A 21857-nucleotide genomic window follows, 5' to 3' on the forward strand; every position below is an offset into this window, starting at 1 on the left:
TGGAGGAGGACGGCCCTGAGCTCTCAGAATGAGGGGTTTTTAAGGGAAAAACTGCAAGCAGGGTGGTGCAAGCTTTGGGGTCACAGGATTGGGTGAGGGTGTGTAACCTTTGGATTCACTGGTTGGGATCCAGAGGGATTTTCAACAACAACAACAACAATGGTTATCAGAAGGCCACAAGGACATTTGGAGTCTGCAGATGATGTTTACCAAAATTCCTCCCTGGCCAGCCCACCCTGGTGGGTCGCCATGATCGGAGCCTGGCTGTTTGTGGTTTTTCTGGGAACTGTTTGAGGTTTTTACTGGAACTAAGTTCAGCTTCTGGCAAAGTGCTGTTTGAAATGGAGTTTTCTTTAAAATGGAGTTTAACTTGCTCTCTCACAGACACATTCAAGAGAGGGGGCAATAAGGTAACTTTTTGTTTTGTTTTGTTGTTGTTTTTTGTTTTTTCGAGAGGGTTTTGCTGTGTAACAGTCTTGACTGTCCTGGATCTCACTCTGTAGACCAGGTTGGCCTCGAACTCACAGAGATCTGCCTGCCTTTGCCTCCCAAGTGCTGGGATTAAAGGGGGGTGCCAGTGAAAGAACGGATTTGCTATGAGGTCAAGAGCAAGCAGGCAAGGAGAGAGACTTCCTTCTTCCGTGCCTTTTGTATAGGCTGCCAGCAGAAAGTGTGGTCCAGATTAGACGTGGATCTTCTCACCTCAGAAGATCTGGATTAAAGGTGTGTCTTCCCACCTCAAAGAACCAGATTAGAAATGGATCATCCCGTTTCAAATGATTTAATTAAGCAAAATCCCTCACAGGTGTGCCTAGCCATTTTGGGGTTTTATTTAATTCCAGATATAGTCAAGTTGACTGACAACTAAAGTAGCTTCCACAGATACTTACAAAACTAATAAAACAGTAACAATATGTAAGCACATTGTTCAAGAAAACAAAAGCCAAAAAAGCCTTTAAAGACTTATAATTTGCCCTTCCTCCTTGTTTTCTTTTTCACTTTTCAAGACAGAGTTTCTCTGAATAGCCCTGGCACACATATAATCCTAAAAAGAATTCTCCAAGTTTTGCCAGCAACTATGATTAGTGATATTACAGATAATTATATACTTTTTTAAAGTATTTTTTTTTACACAGGGTCTCACTTTGTAGCTCTGGCTGTCTTTGAGCTTACTATGTAGATCATGCTGGGCTCAAACCCACAGAGATCCATCTGCCTCTGCCTTCCAAATGCTGTGAGTAAAGGTATGTGCCTTTACTTAGCCTTCTTGGTTTTTTGTTTTTTTGTTTTTTTTAAGAAAGATTTGTTTTTATTTTATGTGTATGAGTGTTTGTCTGGCATGTAATATGTGTTTGGAGCACAAAGGTCCTTGTACTCACAGATCTCTAGGGAAACCAGGGATTTATTTTCCTTTCAAAGGGAAAGACATATAGCTGTTTTCCCAGAAGGCTGAAAATTGGAAGTGATTAATAGTCTGTTTATCTGTGTTATCTGTTCAGCCAGGCCATATCAAGCTCCTACAACCAAGATTGGAGGTGGCTAGTAATCTAAATGACACTTAATTACCAGCACAGCCAGGGGCTCCCCCAAGCTCCCACAACCAGGGCCAGAGGTGGTGAATAGCCCAAATGACCTCTACACTATCTATATGACTAAGACTAGGCCAGATCCTTTCTTGGGTTCTTAAGTTAGTACAGGTACCCTATCTCTGGAACCCATCTTAATGGAAGAAATGATGTAATTATTGTCTCCTTTTGCAGCAGAAATTGTGTTTACACCAGGAAACTTTCCCCAAATTATGTCATGTTTAAATATGCTGACAATAAAATACTTGGTATCAGATAACCTCAAGTTTAATCTGGGTAGATGAAGTCAATCTGAACTGAGTTTTCATTCTCACCCCTTTGAGGATCATGGCCTGCCTTGACACCTACAGAAAGTGCCACCCCCCCCCATATATGCAATTTGTGTGTGCCTGATACCCACTGAGGCTGGAACAAGGCATTAGGTCCTCCAGAACTGGAGTTGCAGATTGTTGTGAGCTGTCATGAAGGTACTTGGAAGTGAACCCAGGTCCTCTGCAAGATCAGCAAATGTTCTTAATCACTGAGCCATCTTTCCTCCCTTCTCTATTAGTCAGGGATCTCAAAGTAGCAGAACTGATAGAATTAATCTCTAGACGTATAGAAAAGGACTGGATTAGAGTAGCTTACATGCTGTGGTCCAGCTAGTCCAACAATGGTTGCCTAGCAATGGAAACTCTCAAAATCAAGTAGTTGTTCAGTCCACAAGGCTGGATATCTCAGCTCATCTTCAGTATATGTAAAAATCTGGATGAAGCAGGCTCAATGCCAATGAAGAAATGGCCTTGATAGCAAGGGCAAGAGCAAGCATGCAAACAGAGAGGCTTCCATCTCCCATATCTTTATATAGGCTGCCAGCAGAAAGTGTGGTCCAGATTAAAGGTGGATCTTCCACTTCAAAAGATCTGGATTTGAAGTAGGTATTCACACTTCAAATTATTTAATTAAAAAAAACCCTTTACAGGTGCACCCAGCTGCTTGGATTTTAGTTAATTCCAGATACACTCAAGTTGACAGCCAAGAAGAGCCATCACAAGTCCACCCTTGTCAACTTGACACATAATCACATTTCCTTATGTCATGCTTAATTTCCAAGTGAAAATGAAAACCAGTTCATAACATGATATAACTATCCCACATACATATTTAACCAGCTCATAATTATATCTAACATGATATAACTATTCCTTATACAACTGCAAATGCATTATAAATTTAAAATAGGTAGCAATTTTCCTTGAGGGACATTCTTTTAGTATCTCAAACTTAAATATGATAACCATTGATATTCTCTTAATTGACATTACATTATGTGATAAAAACATTGAGGAAAGAAAACACAAATATCCATACAAACACATTTTTAACAAAATACAACAGAAACACATCAATTAGAATCTTTTTTTTGCAACTGGTCATGTGACTTTAGTTGGTATATATATAACTACCTTCCTCTACTACCTGGTGTGGAATATGAGTTGAAGATGTTTTACATTTGTTTATGCTGTGGAACATTTCTTTAATGTGTTGCATTCTTTTATGTTTCATTTGTTTAACTCTGTGAAGCTGTTGCTACTTTGCTTCTCTAAAACACGTGATTGGTTTAATAAAGAGCTGAATGGGTGGGCAATAGTGAGGCAGGAGAAAGGATAGGTAGCAGGCAGGCAGAGAGAATAAATAGGAAGAAAAAATTGGGGAAAAAAGGATGAAGGAGCGAGAAAAGAAAGGGCCAGCCACACAGCCACACAGCTAGACACATAATAAGAAGGAAAGAAAAGATTTACAGAAATAGAAAAGTACAAGCCCAGAGGCAAAGGGTAGATGGGGTAATTTAAGTTAAGAAAAGCTGGCAAGAAATAAGCCAAACTAAGGCCAGGCATTCATAAGAAAGAATAAGACTTGGTGTATTTATTTGGGAGCTCTGTGGGGGACCACCAAAGAGTAAAGAGGAAAAACAACCATGTAGTGGATAGGCATCCCAGCATTGGCCTGGAAGTTCCAACCCCCACTGAGGCTTCGGTAATGGTCACACCCACAAGGCGGGGCAGAGGAGGAAGCAGAAGACGAAGGATCGGGAAGAACTCACTCTCTTGGTTCCGGGACGCCCTTCGTCTTCTGCTTCCTCCTCTGCCCCGCCTTGTGGGTGTGACCATTACCGAAGCCTCAGTGGGGGTTGGAACTTCCAGGCCAATGCTGGGATGCCTATCCACTACACAACCAATTATAACTAACCATTCTGTATTTCCTGTTTCCTCTTATAACTTAAAATAACCCATTTCTATTAATTTATGTTCTGCCATGTGGCTCATGGCTTGTTACCTCATCTCCTACATGTCATGCTTCTTCTCTGTGTATGGCTGGCAGATCCAACTTCTTTATCCCAGCATTCTCTCTGCCCCCAAAATCCTGCCTAGCTATTGGCCATTTAGCTTTTTATTAAACCATTCACAGTGACATATCTTCACACAGTGTAAAGGAATATTCCAGAACAATAAGTGCCATATCTGGGGCTCACTACTGGTCTCTACTTTTGGCAGATCTGACCCTCAGCAGTGGCTGTATCCAGATCAACCTTGGTGTGAGTGGAAGTCCATGTTGTTGAGCCTATGCATAACCTCCATCTCTCCAGACTCCCAGGAATGGCTTCAGTAACAGAAGAAGCTTTGGTAACTAGGTGTTGGCAAATTGGAAAGCCTAAAATTCACCCTTACACTTTTATTGCTTTGGAACCAATTCTAGTACCAAAATCTGTATTACACAGGGTTCTCTAGAGTAACAGAACTTTAGAATGAATCTATCTATATATGTATATACAGGGAGGTTGTTAGAATGACTTACAGGCTGTGTGTGGTTCAGCTAGTCCAACATTGGCTGGTTGTGAATGGAAAGTTCAAGAAACCAGAAGTTTCTCAGTCCACAAGGATGAATGTCTCAGCTAGTCTTCAGTATACACTGGAATCCTGAAGAAGTAGGCTTTAATGTAAGTAGATTTGCTATTGAAAGTAAGAGCAAGCAGTCAAAGAGCAAAAGTTTCTTTCTTCCACATCCTTATACAGGCTTCCAGCAGAAAGCATGGCCCAGATTACATCTAGATTATAGATATGGATTGAAGGTGTGTCTTCCTGTAGTCAGAAATTTCCTGATCTGAATGCCCAGTCCCAAATAAACACACAGAGGAATATATGAATTATAAATGCTCAACCAATAGCTCAGGCTTATTACTAACTAGCTCTTACATTTTAAGTTAACCCATATTCCTTATTTATGCTTTGCCACATGGTGGTACCTTTATTAACAAGGCACATTCATCTCCTGCTCCTTTGCATCTGGCTGGTGACTCCTGACTATCTCAGTAATAGAGACTTTTAATCTCAGGGTTGTAGGCTTGAGCCCATGTTGGGTGCCAGATGATGCATAAACCTAATTAGTCTTATCAATAAAAGCCAGGAGTCAGATATTGGGGTTAACCTGAAAGATTAGAGAAGCAGGGGAGCAGCCACCAGTGACTTCTTATCTCTTCTGTTCCCCAGTCCAAAAGGGCCAAGATCCTGTCTCTGCCCTGCCTTATCACTTCCTGTTTCCTCTCTGTACAGACCTCCAGACCTCTATGGTTAACTAGTGGCTAGCTCCGCCCTCTGACTCCAAGCAAATTTTATTTATCAGAATGCAAACAAAATATCACATGGTATCTTCCTGCCTCAAAGATCCAGATTAGAAGTAGATCTTCCCACTTCAAATTAAGCAGAAATCCCTCAAAGACATGTCCTCTGCTTTTGGATTTTAGTGCTGTGGGATGTCTTTTTGTACACTGTATATATATGTTGTTCCCATTGGTTAATAAATAAGCTTCTTTGGCCTATGACAAGGCAGCTTAGAGGTAGGTGGGGAATCCAAGCAGAGATACATGAAAGAGAAAGTTGGGATGGGAGAGATACCAGCCTGCCATCCAAGGAGCAACAAGATGCCAGCAGACTAATAATGCCACAGCCACGTGGCAACATATAGATTAATAGAAATGGGTTAATTTTAAGATAAAAGAGCTAGTTAGTAAGAAGCCTGAGTCATAGGCCATATGTATTGTAATTAATATAAATCTCTGTGTATTTACTTGGGACTGAGTGGCTGTGGGACTGGCAGGACACAGGAAAACTTCCAGCTACAATTTTAGTTAATCCCAGATGTAGTCAAGTTGATGACCAAGAATAGATATCACAACCTATTAATTGCATTGTATGAAGGGAAAGTTGTTTTGCAAAATAATGATAATAAACTTTATAAAACAAAAATTAAAATTGTCTTCTAAAACCAAAGGTACAAATTGGTTAGACATTAAGTGATATTTAGTTATCTAACATAAAGAGGTGAGAGACATAAATATGTGTGTACGTAAATGCTGACCTAGTATCCAAGTTTTTATTTATTTATTTATTTATTCATTCATTTATTTATTTATTTATTTATATTTTACGTGTATTGATGTTTTGCCTGCATGTATGTCTGTGTAAGGGTGTCAGATCTCAAGAGTTACAGGCAGTTGTAAGCTGCCATGTGGGTGCTAGGAATTGTCTCCAAGTCCTCTAGAAGAGCAATCAGTGCTCTTAACTGCTGAGCTATCGCTCCAATGCTAGTATCTAAGTTTTATATGAATTAAATATAACTTACTGTACAATAGTCAAGAACAATTTGAGGATAGAGTTATTAAATAAATAGTATTGAAGATCAGGAGAGAGAGGAAAGGATGCATTTAGACTTTCAATAAACAAGATAATTTTGAGATAGTCTGTAAATATGTATACGTCTTACTAGGGTTAATAGTGCTGTGATGAAACATCATGACCAAAGCAACTTGGGGAGGAAAGGTATTATTCAACTAATGTTTATACATCCCAGGTCATATCAAAGAAGTCAAGGCAGGAGCTCAAAGCAGGGTAGGCTTACTCCCTGAGGCTTGCTTGGCCTGCTTTCTTAAAGAACCTAGGACCACCAGTACAGGGGCGGCCCCACCCTCCATGGACTGGGCCCTCCTACATCAATCACAAATTAAGAAAAATACCTTACAGGCTTGCCCACAACCATATATCATGGAAGTATTCTCTTAATTGAGGTCCTTCCTTCCTGATGACTCTAGCTTGTGTCCAAGTGACATAAGACTAGCCTGGACAATATAGTAAACAGAGAGTGACCATTTAAAAAATAAAAGTATAGAATTAACCCAAGAATGAAATTTTCATTGTCTCAAACAAAGGCAAAAGGTAGTATTAGAACTTTAATATTCACTCATTTGAATATTAAAACTTCTTTATAAAAGTAATAAATAATGAATGTAGATAAAAATCTTTAAATATTTGTTTTATTTGTTGACTCCCACTTTTAGTTAGAGTTTTCCTGCCTGGCCCACAGTCAGGACAAATCTCTCTCACCCTCCAGGCCCATAGATGCTCAGAACCAACCAAGTAAACACACAGAAACTTATATTGCTTATAAACTGTATGGCTGTGGCAGGCTTCTTGTTATCTACTTCTTTTATCTTAAATTAACCCATTTCTATTAATCTATACTTTGCCACGTGGCTTGTGGCTTACCCGTGTCTTTACATGTTGCTTCTCATGGTGGCGGCTGGCAGCGTCTCACTCCAGCCTTCTGCTTCCCACAATTCTCTTCTCTGTTTGTCCCGCCTATACTTCCTGCCTGGCTACTGGCCAATCAGCATTTTATTTATACAGAGTGATATCCACAGCACTTCCCTTTTTCTTTTTTGTTAAAAAAGGAAGGTTAACTTTCACATAGTAAAATTACAGATAACAAAACAATTATCAAGCAAGAATTATAGTTACAATATTAAAGAAGATATCCTATCTATCTTATATTTGTGAGTCTAAGCTTTTATATCTAACTTATCTTTTATCATAACTGAGGAAATTATAACTATCTAGTCTTCAACCACATCAAAGACCTCAGAAGGATATAATATTACCTGAGAACCGGGAGAAGGATGCAAGCAACTTTTGGGAGTCTTGTAGGGTAGACAGAGACAGCTGGCAGCCTGGACAGTCACCTAATGTTCCTTTGTAAAGTTGGGGCATTTGTCTTCAGCCCACAGGGCTAGAGTCTCTCGGTCAATTTTTTCAGTGTCCTGTAGAATGTCTGGCAGTTTCCTCTGCAAAGCAGGAACCTGAAGGACCATTTTGTCAAGCAAAGTTTAGTGGTCACCTTTCTATGGGTCCTGCATGTCCAGTTGATGAAGCAGTCCAGGCAAGAACAGTTTCTTGCCCAAATGGCTGTTTTTGCCAAGGTGAAGATAAACTCCATATGAAGTGTCTTCAATGCCCATCTTCCTGTTTGAAGTAAATTGGTGCTGCCAGGAGCAGACATGTCTCACTGTCCAGAAAGTCTAAATTTTTAAAAAATATTTTAAATGCCATATTCTGTAGGTCTTTGAAGTATTTGAAGATTACCTATCTATCTGAAATGTATCTATGTATACCTAAAAGACTTAACTAACATGGCTACGAGTATGATTATCATAGATGACTAAATTATTAATCTATTTTTAATTATCCATTACAATTTTAAATGAGTTGCATAAATATAATACCTTAAACAAGAGTAGAAATATACACACAGTATAACAAAATTAACTTTAAGTTTGTATCAATAGACTAAAATCTATACCAATGTAAAACATTTTAAACAAGTTGTTGCTCTTTAGAAGTAAGTTCATTAATCTACCCTTTCATCATATTATATCTATATCATCCCACCCCCACTCCCACCCCCCATATGAATTTTCCTTAGGCTGACAAACCAGTGAAGGCATCTGTTCCTTAATTACATTTGTCGAGATTTTCACTAGTTTGAACATTCTTATGTCAAGTGTTCACAGTCTTTTATTTATCACTTGATTTCAATACACAGAATTTCTAATTCATGTAATTTTTATTATGCTTTCTCTCAGGTTGCTGAAACTCTGAATCTGTCTGCAAGTGTTACAGCTCTGGAGGGAAAGGTTGAGAAGTCAGGCTATAGCTGAAACTGTGAAGGGAAGGTGTCCTGGATACCTACAGCTCTGGAGGGAAAGGTATCCAATTTGTCAGGAAGTCAGGCTATACCTGAAGCTGAGGTCTGGTGAGGGGGTTGGTCTCCCTGCACAATGTGGCAGTCCTGCTCCTCTCTGAGAGAGAGTCCTTATAGCTGAGCTCTGCTCCACCACTCCCTAAGGGAGCTTCCCAGCAGAGGTGTCAACTGATTCTTCTGCTCTGCTCCTGTAAGGGAGCTTCCCAGCAGAGATCCTGCTCTGCCAGGGTAAAAGAAGATCTTCACCCAAAACTCTTTCAAGAGATTTATTTGGGAAGGAGGAATCCAGGAGGGTGGCTGCCTCTGCCAGGGTGGAGGACAGCGGCCTACAGAATAGACAGAGGGGCTTATATAGGTCTTCTTAGGGGCAGATGTTTTCCAGGGAGAAGATTTCAGGGTAGAAATTGGTTAGATTTTGATCACCTTGAGCTAGATTTCATGCTCAGAGACTGATTGGTTTTCCTGTTCAGGGATTGGTTGGTTTTATGTTCAGTTGGTCAGTGGCAGATTTGGCTCTGGTTTCAGGGCCAAAGTGTGTTTCTTTCACTGGCTCTGGTTTCAGGGCCAGGGTGGGTTTCTTTGGCCCTACACCTTCTTCAAAGATGTTCCATGTTCCTTACATTTTTTTTATGTTTCCAGTGAGTGTGTATTGTCCTGTGCCAATGAAGAATTGAGTTCCTACTAATGTATTTTCTAAATTACTTACACTCAAAGGCCCTTTTACCTGTATGAATTAGCTGGTGTTGATTAAGTTTTAACCTTTGCGGCTGGAGAGATGGTTCAGAGGTTAAGAGCGCTGGTTGCTCTTCCAAAGGTCCTGAGTTCAATTCCCAGCAACTACATGGTGGCTCACAAACATCTGTAATGAGATTTGGTGCCCTTTCTGGCCTGCAGTCATACATGCAGACAGAACACTGTATACACAATAAATAAATAAATCTCTAAAATATATTTAACTTTTTCCCAAAGGACTTCTAACACTCTTTACATTCATATGATATCTCCCCATTATGAATTTGCTGATATTGAATAATTTCTGTACCACTAATACAAGCCTTTCACAGGCCATACATTCACAGAGCTTCTCCCTAGTGAGCATTCTTTCATGTTGAATAAGTTTTGAACCACTTCTAAAGGCTTTCTTGAATTCTTTACACTCATTTGTTTTCTCATCTGCATGAATCTCAGATGTTGAGTGATATCTGAGCTACCACTAAAAGGCTTCTTGAATTCCTTACATATATAAGGTTTCTGACCAGTGTGGAGATCTGATATCAAGTAAGGGCAGATCCAAAACTAAATGCCTTTGCATATTCAGTGTGTGTGTGTGTGTGTGTGTGTGTGTGTTTTCATTTGTATGAATTCTCTGGTGCCGAGTAAGGACTGAACCACTATTAAACGCCATTCCACATTGTAGTCAGACTTTCCTTTGGGCCACCAGCTCACAGATAATGACACAGAGGTGTATTATTAATTATGAAAGCTTGGCCCTAGCTTAGGCTTGTCCCACTAGCTCTTATAATGTAAATGAGCCTGCTTTTATTAACTTATGTTTTACCATGTGGCTTTTTACCTTTATTTTATTCTGTATGTCTGACTCCCTCCAGGTCTCATTGGCATCTCTTCTACACCTTGATTATCTCCTCCTACTTCCTCTCTCTGCCTGGAAGTCCTGCCAATACCTCCTGCCTAGCTTGTAGCCAGCCATTCAGCTCTTTATTAAACCAATCACAGCAATATATCTTCACACAGTGTACAAATACCCACAATACCACATGCTTTATGCTCAGAAGGTTTCTCACCAGTGTGCATTCTTTGATGTTGAGTAAGGTTTGAATTACTGTCAAAGGCTTTCCCACAATCTGTGTCTTCATAAAGTTTTCACCTGTGTGAATTCTGTGATGCTGAACAAAAGCTGACTCAAAACCAAAAGACTTTTCACATCTTTACACTCATAAGGCTTTTCACCACTGTGAATTATCTGGTGCCAATAAGTCCTCATCTAAAACTAATAGCTTCCCAACAGTCTTTACATTCATATGGTTTCTCACCACTATGAATTCTTTGATGGTGAGTACAGTTTGAGCCACTATAGAAGACTTTCTTACATTCCTTTCATTCATAACTTTTCTCACCAGTGTGAATACTTTGGTAGTACACAAGGTTTGTTGTTGTGGAATATTACTTTAACTAGGTAAAGATGTTGTACATTTGTTCATGCTGCATTTGTTTAATGATGTAAAAAGATGTGCTGCTTTGCCTGCCTAAGGCACCTGATTGGTCTAATTAAAAACTGAATAGTCAATAGCTAGTCAGAAGAGGGATAGATAGGCAGGCTGGTGGGTAGAGAGAATACGTAGGAGGAGGAATCTGGGCTTGAGAGGGAGAAGAGAACTCGACAGAAAAAGATGGAAATGATTGGATCTAGCCAAGCAGGCAGCTTCAAGCCGGCAAGACATAGAGTAGGACACACAGAATGCAAGGAAGGGAAAAAGCCCCGAGGCAAAACACAGATGAAGAGGAACAGGTTAAATTAAGATATAAGAGCTAGTGGGACAGGCATAAGATAAGGCTGAGCCTACATAACTAATATTAAGTCTCTGTGTCATGGTTTGGGAGCTGGTTGGTGGCCCACAGAAAGCCTGCTGCAGTTTGAACCATCCCCAAAGGCCTTGCCACACTTTTCTACAGTCGTATAGTTTCTCTGGTACAAAACTAAAATCCTTTCCACATTCCACATTCAAGGAGTTTCTTGGTGTGAAGTAGTTGGTTATGGGATCTAAACATGAGCATGTCTTCAGGAGTAAACATCATTCAACTGAAAAATCCTACCTAAGATCCCTATTTTCTCTCAAACTGGCTTTTACATTCCTAGTCACCTCTGAAACTTGAACTCTTAATGCTGTGTTCTGTAAACCTTTTTATGATCTCTCATCAGGATGACTCTAGTCCATAAATATCCTTTCTCAGAAATAATTTCTTGGTCTCAACCCTGATTCAACCTGAAAGAAAATATAAAGGCAAGCACTCACAATTTGGGGTTCCAGGAAAATGGAACTTATTTTTTATAATAGACATGACAAGCTTAACTCATACTAATTTTCATAAACAGTGATAACTTATTCAGTGCTCAAATATGAGTAGGCAGTTGAAGAAAAAGAGAAGGAAGGACTGCATTGGAGGTACAGGGAGATGTTTAGAAAGACAGATTGTGTCAGTTGTTCTAAACAGTGGTTTGATGGATTTTTAAAAATCACCAGTAGGCTTGAGAAGGTAGTAAACGTACTAACCTCACCTTAATATTTCATAGGATGAATCTAGGGTCATATACAAATATGAGTAAAACTAATCATACCTATTCTCAGGATTGCTTTGTAGTTAAACAGATACTTGTAGGAAAAGTCAGGCCAAATAATAAAAGTTGCACTTGAACTGAAGGAAGTAGGAAAAAGAGCAACCCAGCTGCTGTGTGCTCAAGATGAAAGGTCAAAATGTTGAATGAACAAGCAATGAACAACAGAGAAGAAAGATTTCTTTATTTTTATTTTGTGTGCATTAGTGTTTTGCCTGTATGTATGTCTGTGAGAAGGTGCCAGATCCCTTGGAACTGGAGTTACAGTTTTGAGCTTCCATGTGGGTGCTGGGAATTGAACCCAGGTCCTCTGGAGTAGCAATCACCGCTCTTAACTGCTGAGCCATCTCTCCTGCCCCATTTATGGCATTTTATAATAAAGTCGTCCAGGAGGTTAATTTTAGATGACAAAAGACAGAAAAATCTAATTTTGACACCAGAAAGAAAGAACATCAATCACCCATAGATTTTAGGGTTTGTTTTTAGATTCTTGCTTTTCTTATTCCACTGGTCCATATATTTATCATTATGCCAGTATCGTAAGATTTTAATACTGGGCCAGGCAGTAGCAACACACGCCTTTAACCCCAGCACTCTGGAGGCAGAGACAAGCAGATCTCTGTGAGTTCGAGGCCAGCCTGGTCTACAGACCAAGTTCCAGGACAGCCAGGGCTACACAGAGAAACCCTGTCTCGAAAACAAACAAACAAAACAAAACAAAACAAAACAAAAGGTTAAAGAAGTTTAAAGTTGAAAGGTATGAGCCCTCCTGCTTTGGTTTTGTTTTGGCTCTGTGGAACCCACTGCAGTTACCTACACATGTGAATGTTGGCTTTATTTCTCCAAAGACCATTGAACATTTGATAGAGAGTGCATTGAATCTGAACGTTTTGTGGGGGCTACTGCCTACTGACAAGTTTTCCTTCACACAACCCAGTCTAGGTGCCTTCATGGCTCCTTGGCTACTGCCACTCAGCTGGTGACGTACGGGGTCGCACGTCCTCCTGGGAACTGTAGTTCAGGTACGAGGGAACTGTTTCATCAGGTCAGGAGGTGGAGGCTAGGCTAGGATTACCGAGCAGACCCTGAGAAGCCGCTCTGAAGCTGGCTGCTGGTTTTTGTTTGTTTTGTTTGTTGTGTGTGTGTGTGTGTGTGTGTGTGTGTGTGTGTGTGTGTGTGTGTGTGTGTGTGTGTGTGTGTGTGTGTGTGTTTATGTGTTTGGGTTTGTTTTGTTTTGCTGCGGGCGCAGGGAGCTGTGGAGGCAGACCACTTTAGGACCGCACTTCCTAACCCAAGAGCGAAAACAAATGTGAGACCAGCCTGGGGAGTCTGGTGAGAGGAAGCCGCCGGCCCAGCCTGTACCTGTGAGTGATCGATACTGTGGTGAGACTGGCGGTCTGGAAGGCACGTGGATTCAGAGAAACTTTGTGCGGGTTAGATGGATGGAATGGCGGGGAGACACCTAGGTTCTGGGTAGCTTAATGAAGCAGGAGGGTAACACTGTAGCGTGTGTTTTGATCTACGCAAGTGGTGATGATGTGTATCATCCCCTGGATGTGGATCACTTGGGTGGCAGAGGCTGTGGGAAATTCGAAGCCTCTAAATCTCATTTCCAGGTAGATACGAGATCCCAACGCCAGGAAAATAGCATGGCGGGGCCTCTGAAGAGAGAGGAGGTTTTGGGCAGATGGTTCATAGCAGGTCATAGTACACACCTTAGTCTGTCTTGATCCCAAAGGCTGCAGGCAGGGGGTTGGAAGTGGAAGCGGGAGGGTTTCACCTTTCTAGGAAGGAATGTGTGACCTTAAGAATGGGGAAGAGGAGGGACCCACTTAGTGTATATCCGGGTGCTGGATGTGTTGCTACTGGTAGCTCCTTAGTTTAGATTTTGTTTTGTTTTGTTTTTTTGAGGCAGGGTTTCTCTGTGTATCCCTACCTGTCCTGGAACTCTTTGTAGCCCAGGCTGGCCTTGAGCTCACAGAGATCCACCTGCCCCTGCCTCCTGAGTGCTGGGAACAAAGGCGTGCACCACCATGTTAGGCGTTAATGAGAATTTTTAGTTGTAATTCTAATTCTGTTTCTATCAGTGCCTTGTTTTGCTTTTTTTTTTTCTTTTAGCATGTCCAAAAGGCCCTCTCTTTTTCATTTACATAGTTTACATATGAATTCAATTCTTTATAGATACAGCCTTTCAAAACTTTCACTACTTCACATTGAGGTTTCATTTTCATTTTTTAAAACTTATTTTCATTTGATTATTTTATGTGTATGGGTATTTTGCCTGCACTTATGTATGTATACCATATGCATTCAGGGTCCAATAAAGTCATAGGCATTGGCTTTCCCAGAACTGGCAGTAGAAACATGTTGGTGCAGGGAATAGAACCTGGGTCCTCTGGAAGAGCAGCCAGTGCTCTTAGCCCTAAGTCACCTTTCCAGCCCCATGGTTTGCTTTATTAAATTTCAGTTTCCATCTATTGTTTAAAGATTCAGGGTTGGATTTTACATGAGCATTTTCAATTGCCACGTAAACGAAGTTTTCATAGATTGTTCCAGCATTTTGTTTTAAGAAGTAGTCATTAGAAAAGTAACTAAGGGGTTGGGGATTTAGCTCAGTGGTAGAGCGCTTGCCTAGGCAAGCGCAAGGCCCTGGGTTTGATCCTCAGCTCAAAAAAAAAAAAAAAAAAAAAAAATAGAAAAAAGAAAAGTAACTAAGACAAGCAGTGACCTTTTCTGGTCTTTTAAATTAGGATAATTACTGCCTTTCACAGAAAGTTACAGATATGGATTAATACAGATAAAAACATCATTGATGATTCTTAGGGAAAAGAACACAGAATTGTAATGCTATTGTGTCTACTTTTAGATAGTCTCAAATCTGTCCATATTTTTTCAGTAGAAGACACACGTATGCATCTACACCAAGTACACAAACATAATTTTGCTTAGTATTTTTATTGCTTTCATCCTGTAGTGGGAATGGACAGTCAGAACTGTATTCTTGCTTTCTCTAAGAATTTACACTGAGTGAACACAGTACAGGGATGATGATACAAGGAAGGGGAGAGAGAGAATGATGGTGCTTGGATACTACTGGAAATGACTGTGTGTGTGCACAGTTCTCTTTGTCCTCTCGTGGAAACTACACATGACGTATGTCTGTTGTCCTAGTTGCTTTCCTACTGCTTGTGAAGAGACACCAAGACCAGTGCAACCTATAGAAGAAAGTATTTACCTGGAGGCTTGCTTAGTTTCAGGGAGAGACGGGCTGGAGAGGAGCACACCTCTAGTATATTCCTCCAATAAGGCCACGCCTCCTAATCCTTCCTCAAACAGTTCAGCAACCAGGGACCAAGCATTCAAATACATGAGTCTGGGGGGGGCCATTCTTATTTATCACCTCAGTCATCTCAAGGATGTCTGATGAGTCTCTTCAGGCTTTATTTAGGCTTCAAACTTGTCTTTAGTTTTGTGGTGTGGCTTTTGTCATATCGTCTGAATGAAAATGACTCAGATATCATAGACATGGAGAGGATAGAGGCATTGGTTGTAGACGTATGCAGGAGAGTCCGGCACAGATGGAATGGGCTTCCATGTGAGTGCTTTCCACTAGCCTTGAGGTGACCGTTAGGTATCTATTTCAGGAATGGGGTAGTTGTTGGTTATTTGCAGCGTTCTTACGCTGCAAGGAAATGTCACGAAACACAACAGAATCCACTAACAGGAGTTTTATTAAGATAAGGGAGAAAGACAGATGTGCACAGGCCTGTGGAAAGGACATGTGAGTAAAGATGGAGTTGGAAACATGGCACAGGCTTATAAAGGCTGGGCTGTGCCTGTGCACACGGGCCCATGTGGCTACTCCACACATGCGTGTAGATCACATGGTTGTGCTGCGTGCTTTACGCAACCACACAAAGCCACGGGGTCCTGGTCATGCTAGACATTTTGACCCAGAAATGACCTGGCAGCAGTGACTAGGTCTGCCAGGCATGCACAACCATGCCCAACCGTGGGGGTGTGTTGTGAATTCATATCAGTAGTTATAGGGGACATTTAGGGAAAGACAGAGTGGTCCTATTCTATAGTCTGGCCTTTGTCATGGTTTGAGTATAACTAATTGAATTCAAATCGTCTGTCTTTAGTTGAGTAACTGGTTTTGCAAAGGGGTACAATTTCCTCAGAGTCCCCATGTCCTTCCTCCAAGGAAGGACACAGGCCTTCCCATTTTTCCACTTGAAAGCTCTGTGGTGTTGGAATGAGAATGGCCCCCACATTCACGTTTGCACGTGGATTAGAAGCTGTGGCCTTATTGGAAGGGGCGTGTCATGGCCGCAGGGGTGGGGGTGGGGTAAGCTTTGAGATTTCAAAAGCCCATGCCAAGCCCAGTGTCTGTCTGCCACTGTTTCTCTGTCTCTCTCTCTGCCTGCTGCCTTCAGATTAGGATGCTGCCCCAGTACCTTTGTTTCCTGCCATGATGATCGTGGACTAACCCTCTACAACTGTAGCAAGGCCCCGATTATATGTTTCCTTTTAAGAGTTGCCTTGGTCTGTCTTGATCATGGTGTCTATTCACAACAGTACAACAGTAACTAAGCCATGCTTCAGAGAAAACCTAACCTCTCACGATTCTGTCCCTCTAGCCCTTCTTTCTCAAGATTCTACTTTGTTGACAGAAGAATCCAGAAGAGAACTGGTCAACTCTTGAAATTTTAAGCCATGGCCCAAGTAAGTTGGAATGGTCTTCCAAAATATAATCATTTATATGATAGAATATGAATATCTGTTATAACTTGTTCTTAAAGTGCTTACCTGAATCTTTTCATGCTGGTAAGCGATAGTTGTGTAGCAGTCTAGTGCTTTGTCTAAATGCCTCCCTTTTCTCCAACCAAGAGTTCCATAGCTATCAGACATGGCAGTCAATGGATTTGTGTTCTAGTCTTCTGACAAAGCATCAGAGGAGACGTTCATTTCTATAAAGGAGTGCTAGAGATTTTCATTTCCAAACCGTAGCTTCACAAGGTGGAATTGTGTGGTTAAAGGGGAATACAGCATAAGGAAGTTTTTATTTGATTCATAGAATAGGGTGTTTCACTCTGTGATGCCTGTGGTAGAATTTATGGACTATTCAGCTCACAAAAACCAGGATGTCGCATTTACCTCTCTAACAGGCACAACAAACAAAGAGTACATAAAGACTGACATCTGGGGTGTAAAGGAAGCTTATCCACATAAGGCTTTGCTCTGCTCTACATGTCATATCTCTGTCCTAGGTCTTTTGCCAAGAAAAGATATTTCGGGGATGGTGAAATGTGACTTGTTAATGGAACATGTGCTGATTGGAGGGTATTTAGTATCAAGTATTAAGTTGAGTGTATCTCTAAGAAATTATGACAATTAATTTTATTTCATTTTATTTTTGCCAATTTGAAGACTTTATTCCAGCTAGCTAGGACTATACTCAGGTATTTCAGACCTAAGTGTAGCACTGAGTGTCCAGAGCACAGGGTTTTTGAAGGTAGAAACCACATCCTGGCATCTGTCTCAGCAGCTGCAGGAGGTCTTCAATAAGATAAACAGTTAGCTGGAGACATTTAAGAACAGTAGTATTTGGTTTTACCCTAGGTTCCTGGGTTATCTAATCTCTGGTTTTTGGTTGCCCGAGTCGTGTAGAGTATTGGTTCCATATTGTGGAGTTGGTGTTAAGTCAAATCAGATATTGATTGATTACTTACTCCCTCAAGCTATGTGCCACCATTGTCATAGCATTTCTGGCAAGCAGGTCACCACTATAGATCAAAGGGTTTGTGGCCGGATTAGTGTTCATGTTTATCTTTTGGTAGCATACAGAGTACCTTTCTGTACTAAAGATACTAGAACCTAGGGGTGAAGGCTCTATGTAGGCACCAGCTTGACCCCTCCATGTTCAGTGAATTGAGTAGCAATGAGGTCTTGCTGTCAGTTTGTGGAGAACAACCTATAGTCTCGGCAATGGCCTGGGTTGTTTGGGAGTTCCCATGGTACCCCTTTGGCCAACAACAATTAAATGTAATTCAGTTCCAATTCTGGCAGCTTCATTTGGTGACCAGAGATGGCCATTTGGGACACTGTGTCCCCTATTATTAGGTGATTTCACTTAGATTGCCTTCATATATGTATATGTTTTAGGAGGTTTTTACTGCAGAAGGTTTCCAAACTACCCATCAAATGGGCCTGAATTTTTCCTGTCTTGCACTCTTCCCTCCCTCTCCCTACTCCCTCCTGTGCCAGAAATCTCCCCAATCATCCTTAACTATTTATTCTATTTCTTTTCCCTAATGAGATCTTTTCGACCCTCTAGTCCTCTGGCTATTATGAATAGAGCAGCAATGAACATGGTTGACCAAGTGTCTCTGTCATAGGACGAAGCATCCTTTGTGTGTATGTATGTGCCCAAGAGTGGTATAGCTGGATCGGATCTTGGGGTAGATTGATGCCCATCTTCCTGAGGAACCACCACACTGATTTCCATACTGGCTGTATAAGTTTGCACTCCCACCGGCAATAGATGGGTATTCCCCTTACTCCACATCTTCTCCCACATGAGTTATCACTTGTTTCATTGATCTTAGCCATTCTGACATTTGTAAGATGAATCTCAAGTAGTTCTGATTTTTTTTTTTTTTTTGGTTTTTCAAGACATAGTTTCTCTGTGTAGCCTTGGCTGTCATAGAACTCACTCTGTAGACCTGGCTGGCCTCGAACTCACAGAAATCTGCCTGCCTCTGCTTCCCAAGTGCTGGGATTAAAGGCATGTGCCACCACTACCCAGCTGGTTTTGGTTTTTATGTTCAAGGATGTTGAACATTTCTTGAAGTATTTCTCAGTCATTTGAGTTTCCTCTATTGAGAATTGTTGTGGAATATTAGTTTAACTATGTAAAGATACGTTACTTTTGTTTATGCTGCATTTGTTTAATGATGTAGAGATGTGTTGCTTTGCCTGCCTAAGGCAGCTGATTGGTCTAATAAAAAGCTGAATGGCCAATAGTGAGGCATAAGAGGGATAGGCAGGGCTGGCAGGCAGAGAGAATAAATAGGAGGAAGAAACTAGGGAGCAAGAAACAACAAGGGAGAAAGAGAGGGAGATGCCCAGGGCCTGTCAGCCAGGCAACTGACAGTCAGCCAGACACAGAGTAGGACAGACAGAATGACAGAAAGGTAAAAAGCCCAAGGCAAAATGTAGATGAAGAGAAATAGGGTAAATTAAGTTACAAGAGCTAGTGGGACACGCATAAGATCAAGGCTGGGCATTCATAACTAGTAATAAGTCTCCATATCATGATTTGGGAGCTGGTTGGTGGCCCAAGAGAAGCCTGCAGAGAATTCTCTGTTTAGATCCTTATTCCATTTTTTAACTGGGCTGTTTGTTTTCTTGATATCTAGTTTTTTGAGTTCTTTATATATTTTGGATATTAGCACTCTATTGGAAGTGTAGTTAGTAAAATCTTTTCCCATTCTGTAGGCTGCCACTTTGTTTGAACGACAGTGTCCCTTGCTGTGCAGAAGCTTCTCAGTTTCACAAGGCCCCATTTATTAACTGTCAATCTTTGTGCCTGCATTAATGGTGTCTGTTCAGAAAGGTTTTTTCTGTGCCAGTGTGTTCAAGGCTATTCCCCACTTTCTCTTTGTATGAGGTTCAGTGTATCTGGTTTCATGTTAGGTCTTTGATCCATTTGGAGTTGAGTTTTGTGCAGGATAATAAGTATTGATGTATTTGGATTTGTTTACATGCAGCCATTTGTTTGCATTTGACTATCACCTTTTGTTGAAGATGCTGCCTTTTTCCCAGTGTGTATTTCTGGCTTCTTCATCAAAAATCAGCTGTCCACAGATGTGTGAATTTATGTTCGTGTCTTCAATTCAAGTCCCTTCATCAATGCCATTATTTATTATTATTATTATTATTATTATTATTATTATTATTACTGTAGTTCTGTAGTACACCTTGAAATTAGGGATAGTGATACCTCCTGCAGTTCTTTTATTATTAAGGATTGTTTTAGCTATCCTGAGTTTTTTGTGTTTCCATATGAAGCTGAAAATTTTCCTTTTAAGATCTGTGAAGAATTGCATTGGAATTTTGATGGGGATTGCATTGAATCTGTAGATTGCTTTTGGTAGGATGACTATTTTTACTATGTTAATCCTACCAATCCATGAGCATGGGAGATCTTTCTATCTTCTAACATCTTCAATTTCTTTCTTCAGTGACTTCAAGTTTTTATCATCCAAGTCTTCTACTTGCTTGGTTAGAGTTACCCCAAGATATTTTATATTATTTGAAGCTATTGTGAAAGGTATTATTTCCCTGATTTCGTTCTCAGTCCATTTGTCATTTGTATATAGGAGGATTACTGATTTTTTTTGAGGGGGATTAATTTTGTATCCAGCCACTACGCTGAAAAGGTTTATCAGCTGCAGGAGTTCCCTGGTGCAACCTTTCACATAACTTATGTATACTATCAAATCATCTGCAAATAAAGATACTTTGACTTCTTCCTTTCCTGTTTGTAGCTGCTTAATCTTCAGTTTCCTCCTTGCTCTAGCTAAGACTTCAGGTACTATATTAAATAGGTATGGAGAGAATGGACAACTTTGTCTTGTTCTTGATTTTAGTGAAATTGCTTTGAGTTTCTCTCCATTTAAGTTGATGTTGGCTATGGGCTTGCTGTAAACTGCCTTCATTACGTTGAGGTGTATGTTCCTTGTATCTTTAATCTCTCCAGGACTTTTATCATGAAGGGATGTTGGATTTTGTCAAAGGCCTTTTCTGTATCTAATGAGATGATCTTGTGGTTTTTGTCTTTCTGTTTGTTTATATGATAGATTACATTGGCAGATTTTCATATGTTGAACCACTACTGCATCTCTGAGATGAAACCTGTTTGATCATGGTGGATGATCTTTTTGATATGTTACTGGATTTGGTTTGCAAATATTTTATTGAGAATTTTTGCATTTGTGTTCATAAGGGAAATTGATATGTAATTCTCTTTCTTTGTGGGTCTTATGTGGTTTGGGTACCAGGATAAGTGTGGCCTTGTGAAATGATCTGGGCAGTGTTCCTTCTGTTTCTATTTTGTGGAATAATTTGAGGAGTATTGGCTTTAATTCTTCTTTGAAAGTCTAATAGAATTCTGCACTAAAACCATCTGACCCTGTATTCTTTTTCTGTTGGGAGACTTTTAATAACTGCTTCCATTTCACTGAGAATTGTAGGTCTGTTTAAATTAATTGTCTGATCTTAATTTAACTTTGGTAAGTGGTATGCATCAAGAAGATTATCCATTTCATTAGATTCTCCAATTTGACAGAGTACAGGTGTTTTAAGTATGTCACTAATTCTCTGGATTTCCTCAGTGTGTGTTGTTATGTCCCTCTTTTAATTTCTTTCTTTCTTTTTCTTTTCCTTTGTCTTTGTTTTGGTTTATTGAGACAAGGTTTCTTTGTGGAATATCTCCGGCTGTCCTGGAATTCACAGAGATTCACCTATCTCTGCCTCCTGAGTGCCGGGATTCAGGGCATGGACTACCACCACCCGACTCCTCTTTTCATTTCTAATTTTGTTCATTTGGATATTCTCTATGTGCCTTTTAGTTATTTTTTATATGGGTTTGTCAAATTGATTTTCTCAAAGAACCAACTTTTTTGTTTCATTAATTCTTTGTATTTTCCCCTATTATATTGATTTCTGTCCTGAGTTTTATTATTTCTTCCAGTTTATTCCTTTTGAGTGTGATACCTTTTTGTTCTAGGACTTTCAGGTGTGCTGCTAGGTTGCTAGTATGAGATCTCTTCTTTTTTTCT

Source organism: Onychomys torridus, chromosome 1 (assembly GCF_903995425.1).
Source record: "Onychomys torridus chromosome 1, mOncTor1.1, whole genome shotgun sequence".
NCBI lineage: Eukaryota > Metazoa > Chordata > Mammalia > Rodentia > Cricetidae > Onychomys > Onychomys torridus.